At 42.9% G+C, this 13,795-nt stretch overlaps 1 long non-coding RNA gene across 1 annotated transcript; it reads left to right on the forward strand.

The window, feature by feature from the left end:
* The first annotated feature begins 1,638 nt into the window (after positions 1 to 1,638).
* LOC138602984 (uncharacterized) lies at positions 1,639 to 8,695 on the forward strand. Its single transcript, XR_011309228.1, has 4 exons — positions 1,639 to 1,928; positions 2,178 to 2,612; positions 2,732 to 2,867; positions 6,906 to 8,695. It is a non-coding gene; the product is annotated as an uncharacterized lncRNA (long non-coding RNA).
* Positions 8,696 to 13,795: the final 5,100 nt, after the last annotated feature.

Here is a 13,795-nt window from a genome sequence, read left to right on the forward strand (position 1 = left end):
ACTAAGATTGATTAGGTTCAGGACAATCTTTCATAGTACTACTTTCAAAACGGAATGGCTTGTCATGAATATTACCTGAACTGATGAAATATTAAAAGTCTTACCTATACATAGCCCGATCATTATAGCTATTACACTCCAATACAATCGAAATAGGCCTATTTATAACCACAACAAGCTGGTTTATAATGTTTACCTGTTGCTGTGTTAGATCATCAAAGACCTTGGCTCTCTCAACCAGCAGCAAGGGCAAATCCATCTCCAGCCTGGTGCTCGAGTACAAGGTTGAAAGAGGAGTGGGCCAGTCCAGCTGCATCACCTTTGGTGTTTACCTGTGGGAGTGGTATTTAAATGGGAGAGAGTACTGCACACTCATTTCAGCTCCATTTAGGTTATTTTAATTACCAACATTAAAACAAGCTGTCTTCATCGGGTTATCTGGCTATCTTACCTGTGGGAGTGGCCCTCAGTGACAGAGAGGATGGCACTTTTCTTTGGCTTGGACTCACGCGTTTCACTATTATGAAGCATCTCAAAAAACATCTTGCATTCTTCATCCGATGGTCTGCTATCAGGAAAACCAGGGCCTTGGACATGACGGGGCTCTTGTTTTTGACCAAAGCTGATGTTGGAGAAGTCTGCATATTGGACACATCTGACAGAGTCCATGTTGGCCGGGCCCATGCACAGGGCTTCTGGGTGCAAGCCTGCCCATTTCTGATATCCACAGCAGCCAACACATTACATACATTAGAGCTGCTGCATGAGAGCAGACCTCTCCTAAGCCTGCCTTACAGGTGCAGTGAGCCATAAAGACAGTCCCATCCTCCTGAACTGTGATCCAGGGGTGTGTCGGGGTTGCACTGAGGCTCTGTGAATGCTTCACCTGCAGTTTACAACACAAATAGCGAATTACAAGCTTAGCAAGCTAGCTAGACCATAACCCATATGGTTAAAGTTCAACACATGTATAACATTATTTAGGGCAGCTGGCTATTTTATTTTACATGAATTATAGCTACGTTGGTAAACGTAACGCTAAGTTTAAATGCGTTCATCAGTTCATCATTACCTACTAGCTTAAACTTCCTAGCAAGTTAGTAACATAGTAAATAAATAGGTTTTAACTTACCTTTCCTGATGATCAACAAAAGGTTCTTTCTTATCACATGATAAACTGTAGGATCATTAACCCATAGGACTGATAAACTGTAGGATCATTAGGAAGCAGTGGTAAGTTTCAGTGCTCTTAAATGCCTTGAGGGACTCCCCGGTATAAGGAGAGGGACTACGGACGAGGTACATGTAAATACCTGCAAAGGACAAATTTGGCAAATGTCCAGCGGACTTCAGCGGAGTCAGTAGTTCACTTGGAAGTCACTTGGTCGTAAATAATGAGAGACGATTTCCGTCTGACGAACCATTTTTCACTGGAACCGGTTGATGGCGCTACGGTCCTAAAGATGGCGGCCACAACCAAAAAGTCACGTGACCGATACCCATGAATGAAGCTGAAAACTAAAAGCAAATCATAAACGGGTGTCTGTTTTCTAATTTAGAGCCAGTATCTATGAGGTTTAGTATTTCTAATGCCTATTCATGGGCATCAGTCACGTGACTTTTTTGTTGTGACCGCCATCTTTAGGACCGCAGCGCCATCAACAGACGAAAATTGCCCATTTCTCTGCTGGCGAAAAGCAACGCTACTGCAATGAAATCGATATTTTGGGTTTGGATCCTTATGTACTTCCAAGTGAACTACTGACTCCACTGAAGTCCGCTGGAAATGTGTCGCTCTCCTTATACCGGGGAGTCCCTAAAGGCATTTAAGAGCACTGAAGCTTACCGCTACTTCACTTCAGGATGGGTTAATGATCCTAAAGTTTACCATTTGAATATGAAGAAGCTTTTGTTGATCATCAGGAAAGGTATGTGACAAAATATTTACTTACTCTGTTACGAATTTGCTCGGAAGTTTAAGCTAGTAAAACATGATTCATGTTTTCTCGACCGTTTTAAACTAAGCGTTACGTTTACCAACGTAGCTATAATTCATGTAAAATAAAATAGCCAGCTGCCCTAAATAATGTTATACATGTGTTGAACTTTAACCATATGGGTTATGGTCTAGCTAGCTTGCTAAGCTTGTAATTCGCTATTTGTGTTGTAAACTGCAGGTGAAGCATTCACAGAGCCTCAGTGCAACCCCGACACACCCCTGGATCACAGTTCAGGAGGATGGGACTGTCTTTATGGCTCACTGCACCTGTAAGGCAGGCTTAGGAGAGGTCTGCTCTCATGCAGCAGCTCTAATGTATGTAATGTGTTGGCTGCTGTGGATATCAGAAATGGGCAGGCTTGCACCCAGAAGCCCTGTGCATGGGCCCGGCCAACATGGACTCTGTCAGATGTGTCCAATATGCAGACTTCTCCAACATCAGCTTTGGTCAAAAACAAGAGCCCCGTCATGTCCAAGGCCCTGGTTTTCCTGATAGCAGACCATCGGATGAAGAATGCAAGACGTTTTTTGAGATGCTTCATAATAGTGAAACGCGTGAGTCCAAGCTAAAGAAAAGTGCCATCCTCTCTGTCACTGAGGGCCACTCTCACAGGTAAGATAGCCAGATAACCCGATGAAGACAGCTTGTTTTAATGTTGGTAATTAAAATAACCTAAATGGAGCTGAAATGAGTGTGCAGTACTCTCTCCCATTTAAATACCACTCCCACAGGTAAACACCAAAGGTGATGCAGCTGGACTGGCCCACTCCTCTTTCAACCTTGTACTCGAGCACCAGGCTGGAGATGGATTTGCCCTTGCTGCTGGTTGAGAGAGCCAAGGTCTTTGATGATCTAACACAGCAACAGGTAAACATTATAAACCAGCTTGTTGTGGTTATAAATAGGCCTATTTCGATTGTATTGGAGTGTAATAGCTATAATGATCGGGCTATGTATAGGTAAGACTTTTAATATTTCATCAGTTCAGGTAATATTCATGACAAGCCATTCCGTTTTGAAAGTAGTACTATGAAAGATTGTCCTGAACCTAATCAATCTTAGTCTCTAAATACAATTTAGTGTTAGGTTGCTCTCTAGCGACAGCATATGTTATTGTGTTACTTACATTTTTTCACAGTGTTTGGTAGTTGAGAAGGAGACCAGGGAGCAAAGTAAATCTAGGGTTTGGTTTGATCAGAGGGCAGGAGGAGTGACAGCGTCAGTGTTCTGTGAGGCAGACAGACCTGCATCCTTGATCAAAAGAATTTGCTCTCCCCGTGCTTCTCAGTTCTCCACTGAGGCAGCAAGCTTCATAGGTTATAGATAAGTTTGATAGGAGATCTATTAGGGATGTAACGAACGATTCGATATGAATCCCGATACCGAGTTCACGATACGTTTAATCACGATACAATTTTCTCATATTTATAAAGAAATATAAATTTAAATAATCCTTTTTAATTTTGAGGTTGTATAGCAAAGTTCCCACACGTCCTGGAAAACCTGGAAATTAAGAGACTAGTTTTCCAGTCCTGGAAACACATGGATTAAAATGACCAAATATCCTGGAAATAATTGATGTTGTCCTGGAAAATTTTAACTGTATTTTAGCCCCTCACTCAGATCGCCTACGTAAACCTAGGTGTGTATTTTTGTTTGAAACTTGACTGTTGGTAGGGTAAGCTGTGCGGTATGATAGGTATGCCCTCTCCCGACACGCAATGTCTCCTTCTAGTGGTGGCTGTATTTTTAAATTCATTGCGTTTCTGAGTTTGAGTTTTGACCCTTTGAGGGTGCTGTAGCTGGTCAGTGTGCAAAACTGAAGCAGCAGATTGTTAGCAATGTGAAGTCAGCAGCTAATAGTTCGCTAATAGAACTATATTCCTGTAAGTATGAGCACACGTCATTTTATGTTAAGCATGTGAAGTAAAATGGATTGTTTGTTAAGATAATACTATCGTGATTGCGATGCCAATTTCCACGCGCAACTAAAACACAGGATCTTTTGACTTAAAATTACTAGATGACATATTCTAACGTCAGCTAGCCAGTAGCACAAGTTAGAGTTTCAGCCGCCTCAACTCCAGTCTAGGCTCCCACAGCTGTCAAAGGCGCAATCGAGTCCTGCAAGCGATCTAAGATTGCCGCCTTGAGACACTTTCTAACCAACTGAATGCCGATAGAAAAGTATGACACTTACATTACAACCTTTTTCTTTTAAATATACATATTGCTGTGTTCTTTCACTTCAGATTGGACATACTGTAGGTGCTTGGATAGATGTAGGCTTAATAAAACTGCGTGTGTGTACTGAAAATATACAGATTATTCATTTCGGTTTCTTCAAATTTAGATTTTTGCACTTAATTTTGTGTGAAACTTTGCCATGGCAATAAAAACTGCACTACAAAATATATTCAGTGTTTCCCATTAATCACCTAGACTGAGGCGGCCCACCATAGTCTAATTTGTCCCGCCACAGTTTCATAATGAACAGAAAATATTTTTACACTTCAGTTCTGATGTGCGCATGTGCAATAGTCACATCACAGGACGTGCGATTGTGAGGCAGATTAACTGAAAGAAGTAGAGCTGTTACTTATTGTTGCTTGGTACAAAAAGAGCAGTCGCCATTTTCTTGTTTTCGATGATTAATCTACAACAAAAGTCCATCTGACATCATATTAGTGCAGCTCTTCATCAAGGCACAGAGTGAGCTGATGCTGAGCATGCAGAGTCTGTGTGTCATTTGCCTGTAAACTGTAAACAAGCTCGTGACGTAATGTCGGCGGGATGATCAGGCTCGCTTTTGACGCAGGCTTTTAATTATGCGTGGCGGCTTTGGATGTGCGTTATCAGCGGCACCTCGTGCCGGCGCTGCGCTTACACCTGCAGCGCACACACGCCGTGAGGATGTGTGTCCCGACAGGAAGTAGGATACAGTGCGATTTCGTTTCCAATTGTTACCGTCACTGGACTGATCACGATTAAACATACATTTAAACATGGTAGATGACATAACGTTTAAAGTGTAACTGCACCCACAGGTCTGACCATAACTCCACCCACTGCACAATTTTGAAAACTGCTCAAAGTGGGCAAGGGGCTGAGAGGGGGCTGAGAGGTGGGTGGGTGTGTCTGGCAGCTCAGTGACTCCTCTGGCCAGAGAAAAATGGAAAGCGACACAGTCACGAGGCACATATGCCATAGAGGGCTCCCCTCCAGAGTCCCCTGAAGAGCACTTTAGTGTGGTGGAGGACCGTCGTGGTCCCGAGCCCTATCAGTTCTAGCCGATGGCTCCAGCCCCACTAATGCCTACAGCCAGAGCTTTTGAAGCCGAAGCAATGCAAGTGCGCATGTGCCGACCGCACGATTGTTTGGTATATTAAGTCGCATCTAGAGCGAGCTAACTTCACTCATGTTTAGTGTGGTTGATGAATGAATGCGGGAGAAGGGAGGAGATGCTGCTGCTGTTGTTGGTCTGTGTGTGTGTGTGTGTGTGTGTGTGTGTCAACAGAATGCAATGTTTTGATGATAAACAGTGATATAAGTTAAGGAACAGGATATGCCCTTGTTCCTTTTAGATTTGAACTCGACCTGGCCAGCCCTGTGGAGAGAGAGTCAGTCTCAGGAATTTAAAAGCATCCTTGGTTAGAGTGGAGAAACAGAAAGTTAAGTAAATATCAGCCAACATGCAAAGCTGGTATAAACAATTGAAATTAATAAAGTCAATTACTATATGCAAATGAGAGTACAGTTAATTCATGGTCATCTTAAAGGTGCATTAATTTCAGACATTTACACAATTCAATGACTATATGATATGTTAGATATCACTAGCTGTCAGAGCTATTGAAAGAGTGAAACATTTGTCTCTTTTTGTCTGCTTTTCATGTATTTGTTAGCCATGGTGTGAATATTTGTTGTTAGTACTGCTATACAACTGCGTGTTAAAATCTGATCTTTATAGTTAATAATAATAATAATAATAATAATAATTGACATGTTGATAACACATATTCAGTCTTTCAGAATGCTCTCAATTATGTGTGGATGCATACTGTAGTGGTGTGGTCTAGACTACAACACTGGCCACAGCATTAACCAACACCAGGGCGAGGTGTCGCTGATAACAGGAAAAAGCTGCCTCACCTAACTGAAAAGCCCTGAAAGCGTAAACTAGCCGACATTGCGTGACAGCAGCAGCAGCATCGCGTGCTAAAAGTTTACATGCAGGTGACAAAACAGGGTGCAGCCCCTGGATTGGGACACACCTACAGACTCTGATGCACTGATGGAGGGCTGCACAAAAGTGATATCAGATTGACTTTTCCTGCTGATGTTGTGGAAAACCAATTGCGACGTTGAAACTATTTATTTACTCCTCTATTCAACTACAGACGCAAAAGACGTGATGACGTCGCACAAGAGAAGCCAAAAGCAGATAGCGCCCTCTGCTGTTTAAAAAACAGTATTGCGATTCATCTCTTCATCTTATCCATTTGACTCGTCACTTATATGTATCGATATTTAACTGCATTGCGAGGTATCGTTACATCCCGAATATCTATGCATTGGCCTACAGCGCATCTCTTGAGAATTTCATGCTCAATATAAAGCTATAAAGCAGGATTAATTGGTGTAATTTATTCTGAGGCTTGCAGCTTTTGTATTTTCTTCTTTTTTTTTTTTGTATTATCTAACCTAAAGCATCATCAGATTTTCACATAAGCCATAAAAGCAGATAAAGAGAACCCAATTAAACACAAGGCAAACATATTAAAATTGGTCATTTCTTTATTATGAAAGATGATCCAACATTACATATCTGTAAGTGGCAAAAATATCAGAACCTTTGCTTTCAGTATCTGGTGTGACCTCTTTTATTCTTCTTCAACCACTCAGGAACAAGTCTGACCACCTGGAGGTGGCGTCATTTCTCATTCTCCAGCTGGACGGGCACGGAAGGCTCCAGAGATACAAGCTGCTCCATCTTGGATGCAGCTGAGATGGTCCAAGTATAATATTTTTGTCTCATTTGTTTTATCTGGTTTTCTTGATCTACTTTAAGGACGGCGGAAATCTGATGTTTGAGGTCAGATTTTTGCAGAAATATAGAAACTTTTAAAGGCTTCACAAACTTTCAAGGACCACTGTGTGAGACTTGAATTAGAGTGTCTGCAGGATATTAACAGCTATTACCTGTCAACATTTACCAGAAGGGGTTCCACAATACTGTCATAAGGCCATTGCTTATAGTGGTTTGCTGAATAAAAAAACATAACACTATTGTAGCATGATAGGCACACGTTTATATGCAAATTAATTGATGACGCTTGTGGTCAGAATGCAACACCTTCTGGTAAATGTTGATAGGCAGACAACATCACTCAGACATGGTCACATTGTAATACATAGTTTCTATTTCAATCTTTGTCAGATGGGGTCAAGTGAACGAAGAAAGAGCAAGGGCAAACTACAGTGCTATGATGCAAGACCACCATGAAGACTTCCAGGTTAAGGCATCAGGGTTCATCATCAACTCAGAACTCCCCTGGATTGGAGCATCACCTGATGGTATGGTCACCTGCAGTTGCCATGGTGATACCATTCTGGAAATAAAATGCCCCTTCAAATCCAGGGACTGCTCCCTCACTGAAAGCTGCACGGATCCATCATTCTGTCTCGGCATGGAAGAGGATGGAGCAATGGCACTGAAGTCCAACCACTTGTACTTGTATCAAGTGCAAGCTCAAATGCATATTGCAGAGGTGAGTTACTGTGATTTTATGGTTTGGACACCACAGAAAGTTTTCACCCAGCGGATCCCATACGATCCTGTCTGCTTCCGTGATGCCTACCCCAAAGTCGTGGAATTCATCAAGACTGGAGTGCTACCTGAGCTGCAGGGGGACTGGTATACAGCACCACGCCTCACTCCCAGACACTGCAGCCACAGAACAGCCACCTGAAATGGGATGCTACTGTGGTAAACCTGCTGACACAGATGTCATTATTTGCACATCTGGAAACTGTTGGCAGAAGCACTTTCATAGGTCTTGCCTTAAGCTGATCAGGGTATCCAAGACATGTAAATGTGTGGAGTGAAGAAAACAAGTTTAGTATCATAGTAGTTCAGTTTCACTTCATGTAACATGCTTCTAGTTTCTAGTATGGTAGACCAGGTTTGGTTGGCACAGATATTTTCTGCTCCTTTGAATGTCACAGAAAGAAAAATGTAATATCAAAATGTTTGCTTTTTTTCAACTGCACTCATGTTTTATGTTAAAACTTCTTGAAGTCATTCACCTTTTTCATGAGGCTAGTATTTCAGTTGTATTGTATCAAAAGTAAAAAAATTGGTCTATGGACTAAATATATTATAAAACTGTTACATGGAGATGTTGGAAATATGTTACTGTGGTTGGCTGGCACACATTTTGTTACTTACAGCTGAGGCTTTATCCTTTAATTTGCTGTTTTGAATATTCTAACATATGTTTTATCAAAGAAATACAGCAGTGTAATGTGTGCCAATCACTACAAACTGTTAGAATGGGTTTTTTTCAGCTTCATTAGCGATGGTTAAATATTTTAATTACCAGCCTACATTTGTATATTGTTATACATCTGTGTTTTACTGTACATTACTGTTATACTGTATATCTTATATATTATTGTATTAGGATTTCTGTGAAAATGTATATAACTATGAATTAGTTTATTAAAAATGAATAAAATATGAGTAATATACTTCCACCTGGGTTTATTGCATAGTAACAATGAGTAACAGCCATGCATAACAAGAAAAACAAATTAAAAATGATTTACATTTTTATGTTACACAGGGTACACAATGTTACTGACGTCCATGCTACTCTGAGGAGACAACAGATGGGCAAATGTTGCACAGAGCACAGCACACTCTGACCATCTTGTCAAGAGATGTAAGCTCTCCTGGAGTTGCAGTCCGGCAGAGAGAGATGGGTATTGTGCTTTGTAAGATGGTGTACTTGTTCCTTACAAGGCCTATCGCACGTTCAACATGGATCCGAACAGCTGCTAGTCCCCTTGAATCTTCAAGTTCACTTGGATGCAGTTGCTGTTTTCCTTTAGTGAAGGCAGGGATATTGAGATGAGCGCTGTACAAGCCCACAGCATCTCCAATGTTGAACACTCGATCTGCCAGGACCACATCGCCAGGTAACAGACTTTCAGGTAGCCGCAGTTTTCTGTGATGTGCTCATGCTTCTGTTATGACTTGTTTGCCCCCTCCAGCCATGAGACAAATTATATGACTCCCTGTGGAGTTATTGATATCAAACACTTGGCAGTATTATGATGCTAATACTGTGAATATGTTTGTGCTCAGCCTTTCATGTTTTTAGGTCTCTCGATAAAAAATTAAAAGCAGTCCATTATGGAGGTACAATTTCTGTAACTACTATTTTTGAAACACATGGGTAAACAGATTTGAATCTGTTCCTTACTGGGCCACACTATAAATCTGGACAACCTATCATGCATGCATTTAATGTACTATTAAAAATCCGGCTCACAGTAGGATTTGACGCAACATATATGTAAAGAAGTGCAGAGGTAAATTTGGTCTCATTGTCATTAGAGTCATAAAAAGCATTGAAAGAGAGACAGTCCAGGTCCCACCTGTAGGAATCCGGACATGAAGGTGAAGACGACCATCAGCTTGACGTAGGATGGAAGTATTTTACAGTAACTGTGTTCAACAGTGTGACCTCTCTCCTTCTGAGCTGGGATGCTCTCGCAGTCGTCAGTCTCCATGTCACTGCTGATATCATGGGGTTCCAGCGTCTCAACATCATGGGTCCCGCTTCTCTTTCTTTTAACAGCTTGGTTTTGCTCAAATTTGGTGTAGCTATTGATCTGTCTTAGGCACATAATCGGGACTCAAAGGATTCTCGCTTTTCTTGCCTACAGTGGTAAAATGAGACACAGATAACACATTAAGTGGATGTGGCTAACGTTAGCTAAGCCACAGGTAAGTAACATAAATAGACTAAAGCAATATAGTTGAGCGTTGCTCAAATAACTGTGACCAATTGTAATTTGTGAGGAATTGTTTATGACTGCTAACATGCTAAAGGTACGCTAATTAACGTCAGGTACGGAGTTCACTCACCCGAAATAAAGTGCTCATTCACAGTCTGGAGTGTGCTGTAGGAGTCCAGTGGTCCCTCTTTATGGCAGCGATCCACTTCTGTTTCCTTTCCATGTTTTTGGGAATGTTATGTTAAAAGTTAGTCCGGTCTTTTTTTGCCTTACTGGTCCTACAGCCCACGGCACAGCGGATAGACGGCATATCTCCTGTTGACTTCCGGTCCCAGGTCGGTCCTAAAGATGCGCCGCGTCTACTGTGTGACGTCACGTGATGTCAATGTACGTGTTTAAGGCAGGTGATGTCACAAGATGTGATGTCATAGGATTGTTATATATCAAAGGAACTCTTTGATCTTGTTTAAATATAAAAGGTCTCCTCTCGACTCAAACACACATGCTACGACCATTGTAGAACACATCTGTGCGAGACAAGACAACCCATTACTAATCTAAACTGCAAACAACAAACTACAACAAAATGATTCGACCAAAGAAAGACAATTTGACCATGTCAGATTTGGCAAGACTCCAGCTTTTGTTAGACCAGGCTGAGGCAAATGATTGCACGGGTGGAGAAAGTGTAGACCAGCCCCGCAAGTATTGCAAAAAACACCAGAAACCTGACCCTGAGATTTTGAAGGCAGAAATAAAGCGACAGAAGCAAGAAAAGGAGGACTATTTTAATTCGCTTGCTGCAGAGGAGATCGAACAGAAGAGACTCGAAAAGCAGCAAGCCATTGACAAAGCCAATTGTCAGAGACTTCAGGCAAGAGACTATGTCAGAAAATTCAACGGTGACCTTCAATTCACCCAAGTGCACCAGGAGAATGAAGCATTGGTGAAATTTAGGCGTGAAAAAAAGATTGCTGAAGGCCAAAGAAGACGGAAGTCTGAAGAGATGAGGCTTCGACTGGACAAACAAAGCGCTCTGAAAGAAGAGCAGAATAAAAAAATTCTTCAGAAAGAGAGGCTTTACAACCAGATCAGTTGTAACAATGAGAAAATAACGGAGAAGGAACAGCTGAGACAGATAGAGAAACAGTCTGAGAAAGAAGAAAGAAAGAGGCTTCAGGTCCTTGATGAATTGCACTCTAAGGAGCAACAAAATCAGGCCAAAGAAACAGCAAAGGTAAGTCAAATTCTTCATGACAATCGACTGGAGGAAATCTCTAAGAAGAACCTCTGCAGAGAAAAGGAGACACAAAAATCAAAGCTGGAAGATTTGAAAAGAATACGTGATCAGCTTGACATAAACAAAAAGGAGCAGGAAAGAAATCATTACAAAGAAGAACAATTCAAAAATAGGCAGGAAATAATAGAAATTGCATCAGATAAATTGGCAGTTAGAAAGAGGCAGCAGGCTGCCGCTACAACCCAGTGGGAGGAGGCCCAACTGTCTAAAATATCTGAACCAAATGCAGAATTGAAAAACAAGAAGGATAAAGAGATGGACAAGGCCGAAATGCTCAAGTCGATTTCTGCTCACAGAGAAACAAAGATACGTGAGAAAGAGCAGAAAAAGAAAGAGGAGAAGCAGAGGGACCTGGACTGGCTTCAGGCCCAGAATGAGGCTGACAGGTTGATTCTCAAAGAAGAAAAACAAAAGGTTGAGAAGATCAAGGAAAAAAACAAGAAGTATCAAGACCTAAATGCTTCCTTGATCGCTGAAAAACGTGCCCGTTGTGAAAAGCAGAAAAAGGAGGAACAAAATGCTGAAGCAGAGATCGCCAAACATTTTGCTGAGAATGACCAAGAATTCCACGGTTATGTTAAGGGTGAACTTGAAGCTGCAGGCAGTCAACAAATTGCCATGCTGAAGGCCAGAGGCACTTTTATGGAAAAGCAAGTCATTCCAGGGTGGGGTCATGTCACTGCAGGTGTTACTGGGTCCCCTTACTGTAAAAAAGAAACACGGGAATTATTGCACAGATATTCCACTGAAAAAACACCGTCCACTGAGCTGGATTTGGAGCAGGACAAGCTGCATCCAACCTTTAAGGAGAACAGTGAGGTCTATTCTGCCCAGGCCCCTTTCCCACCCATTCCCACAAAACAAACACCTGCAGGAAAACGCAACCCCCCACCTGGGCATCAGAGCTCCCCCTACTCTGCAAATGATACAGGGGAACCTTTGTCTAGATATGCTACTGACAAAACCCGTAGCATGAAACGGCATTTGGAACAGGACAGTCTGCAGTTAACGCACACAGAAAACAGAAACAGCAATCTGAAGCAGACCTGCCGGCCGCCTGTTTCCACAAAACCAACACCTGCAGGAAAACCCCGCCCCCCTGCCGGGGTGGAGGGATCCTTATACTGTACTACAGACACAGTGGAACCTTTGTCTAGATTTGGCACTGAAGAAACCCGCAGCATGAAACGGCATTTGGAACGGAACAGGCTGCAATTAACTCACGTGGGTAACAGTAAGGCCGATCGGCAGCAGACACGTCTCCCGCCCATCTCCGTAAATAAAGACATACCTGCAGGAGAACGCATCGCCCCCCTTAGGCATAAGAGCTCCCCCTACACTGCAAATGATACTGGGGAACCTTTGCGTAGATATGCTACTGAAGAAACCCGCAGCATGAAACGGCATGTGGAACGGGACAGGCTGCAATTAACTTGCGTGGGTAACAGTAAGGCCGATCGGCAGCAGACCCGTCTCCCGCCCATCTCCGTAAATAAAGACATACCTGCAGGAGAACGCATCGCCCCCCTTAGGCATAAGAGCTCCCCCTACACTGCAAATGATACTGGGGAACCTTTGCGTAGATATGCTACTGAAGAAACCCGCAGCATGAAACGGCATGTGGAACGGGACAGGCTGCAATTAACTCACGTGGGTAACAGTAAGGCCGATCGGCAGCAGACCCGTCTCCCGCCCATCTCCATAAATAAAGACATACCTGCAGGAAAACGCACCGTCCACCCTAGGCATGAGGGCTCCCCCTACACTGCAAATGATACTGGGGAACCTTTGCTTAGATTTGCAACTGAAGAGACCCGCAGCATCAGGCAGCGTTTAGAGGGAAAGAAGCCGGCACTAACTGACAAAGAACGCAGTGCCATTTCCTCAAAGAAAACACCTGCTGCACGACACGGCCCCCCTGTTCATTTGGACAACCAATCCAAGGTTACCCATGAGCCCCTGCCCAGTTTGCAAATCAGGTCCATTAAAAGGCACCCTGCAAATGATACAGGGGAACCTTTGCGTAGATATGCTACTGAAGAAACCCGCAGCATGAAACGGCATTTGGAACGGGACAGGCTGCAATTAACTTGCGTGGGTAACAGTAAGGCCGATCGGCAGCAGACCCGTCTCCCGCCCATCTCCATAAATAAAGACATACCTGCAGGAAAACGCACCGTCCACCCTAGGCATGAGGGCTCCCCCTACACTGCAAATGATACTGGGGAACCTTTGCTTAGATTTGCAACTGAAGAGACCCGCAGCATCAGGCAGCGTTTAGAGGGAAAGAAGCCGGCACTAACTGACAAAGAACGCAGTGCCATTTCCTCAAAGAAAACACCTGCTGCACGACACGGCCCCCCTGTTCATTTGGACAACCAATCCAAGGTTACCCATGAGCCCCTGCCCAGTTTGCAAATCAGGTCCATTAAAAGGCACCCTGCAAATGATACAGGGGAACCTTTGC

Source organism: Semicossyphus pulcher, unplaced genomic scaffold (assembly GCF_022749685.1).
Source record: "Semicossyphus pulcher isolate SPU_LCO1_2020_fin unplaced genomic scaffold, fSemPul1.0.p SCAF_23, whole genome shotgun sequence".
Lineage (NCBI taxonomy): Eukaryota > Metazoa > Chordata > Actinopteri > Labriformes > Labridae > Semicossyphus > Semicossyphus pulcher.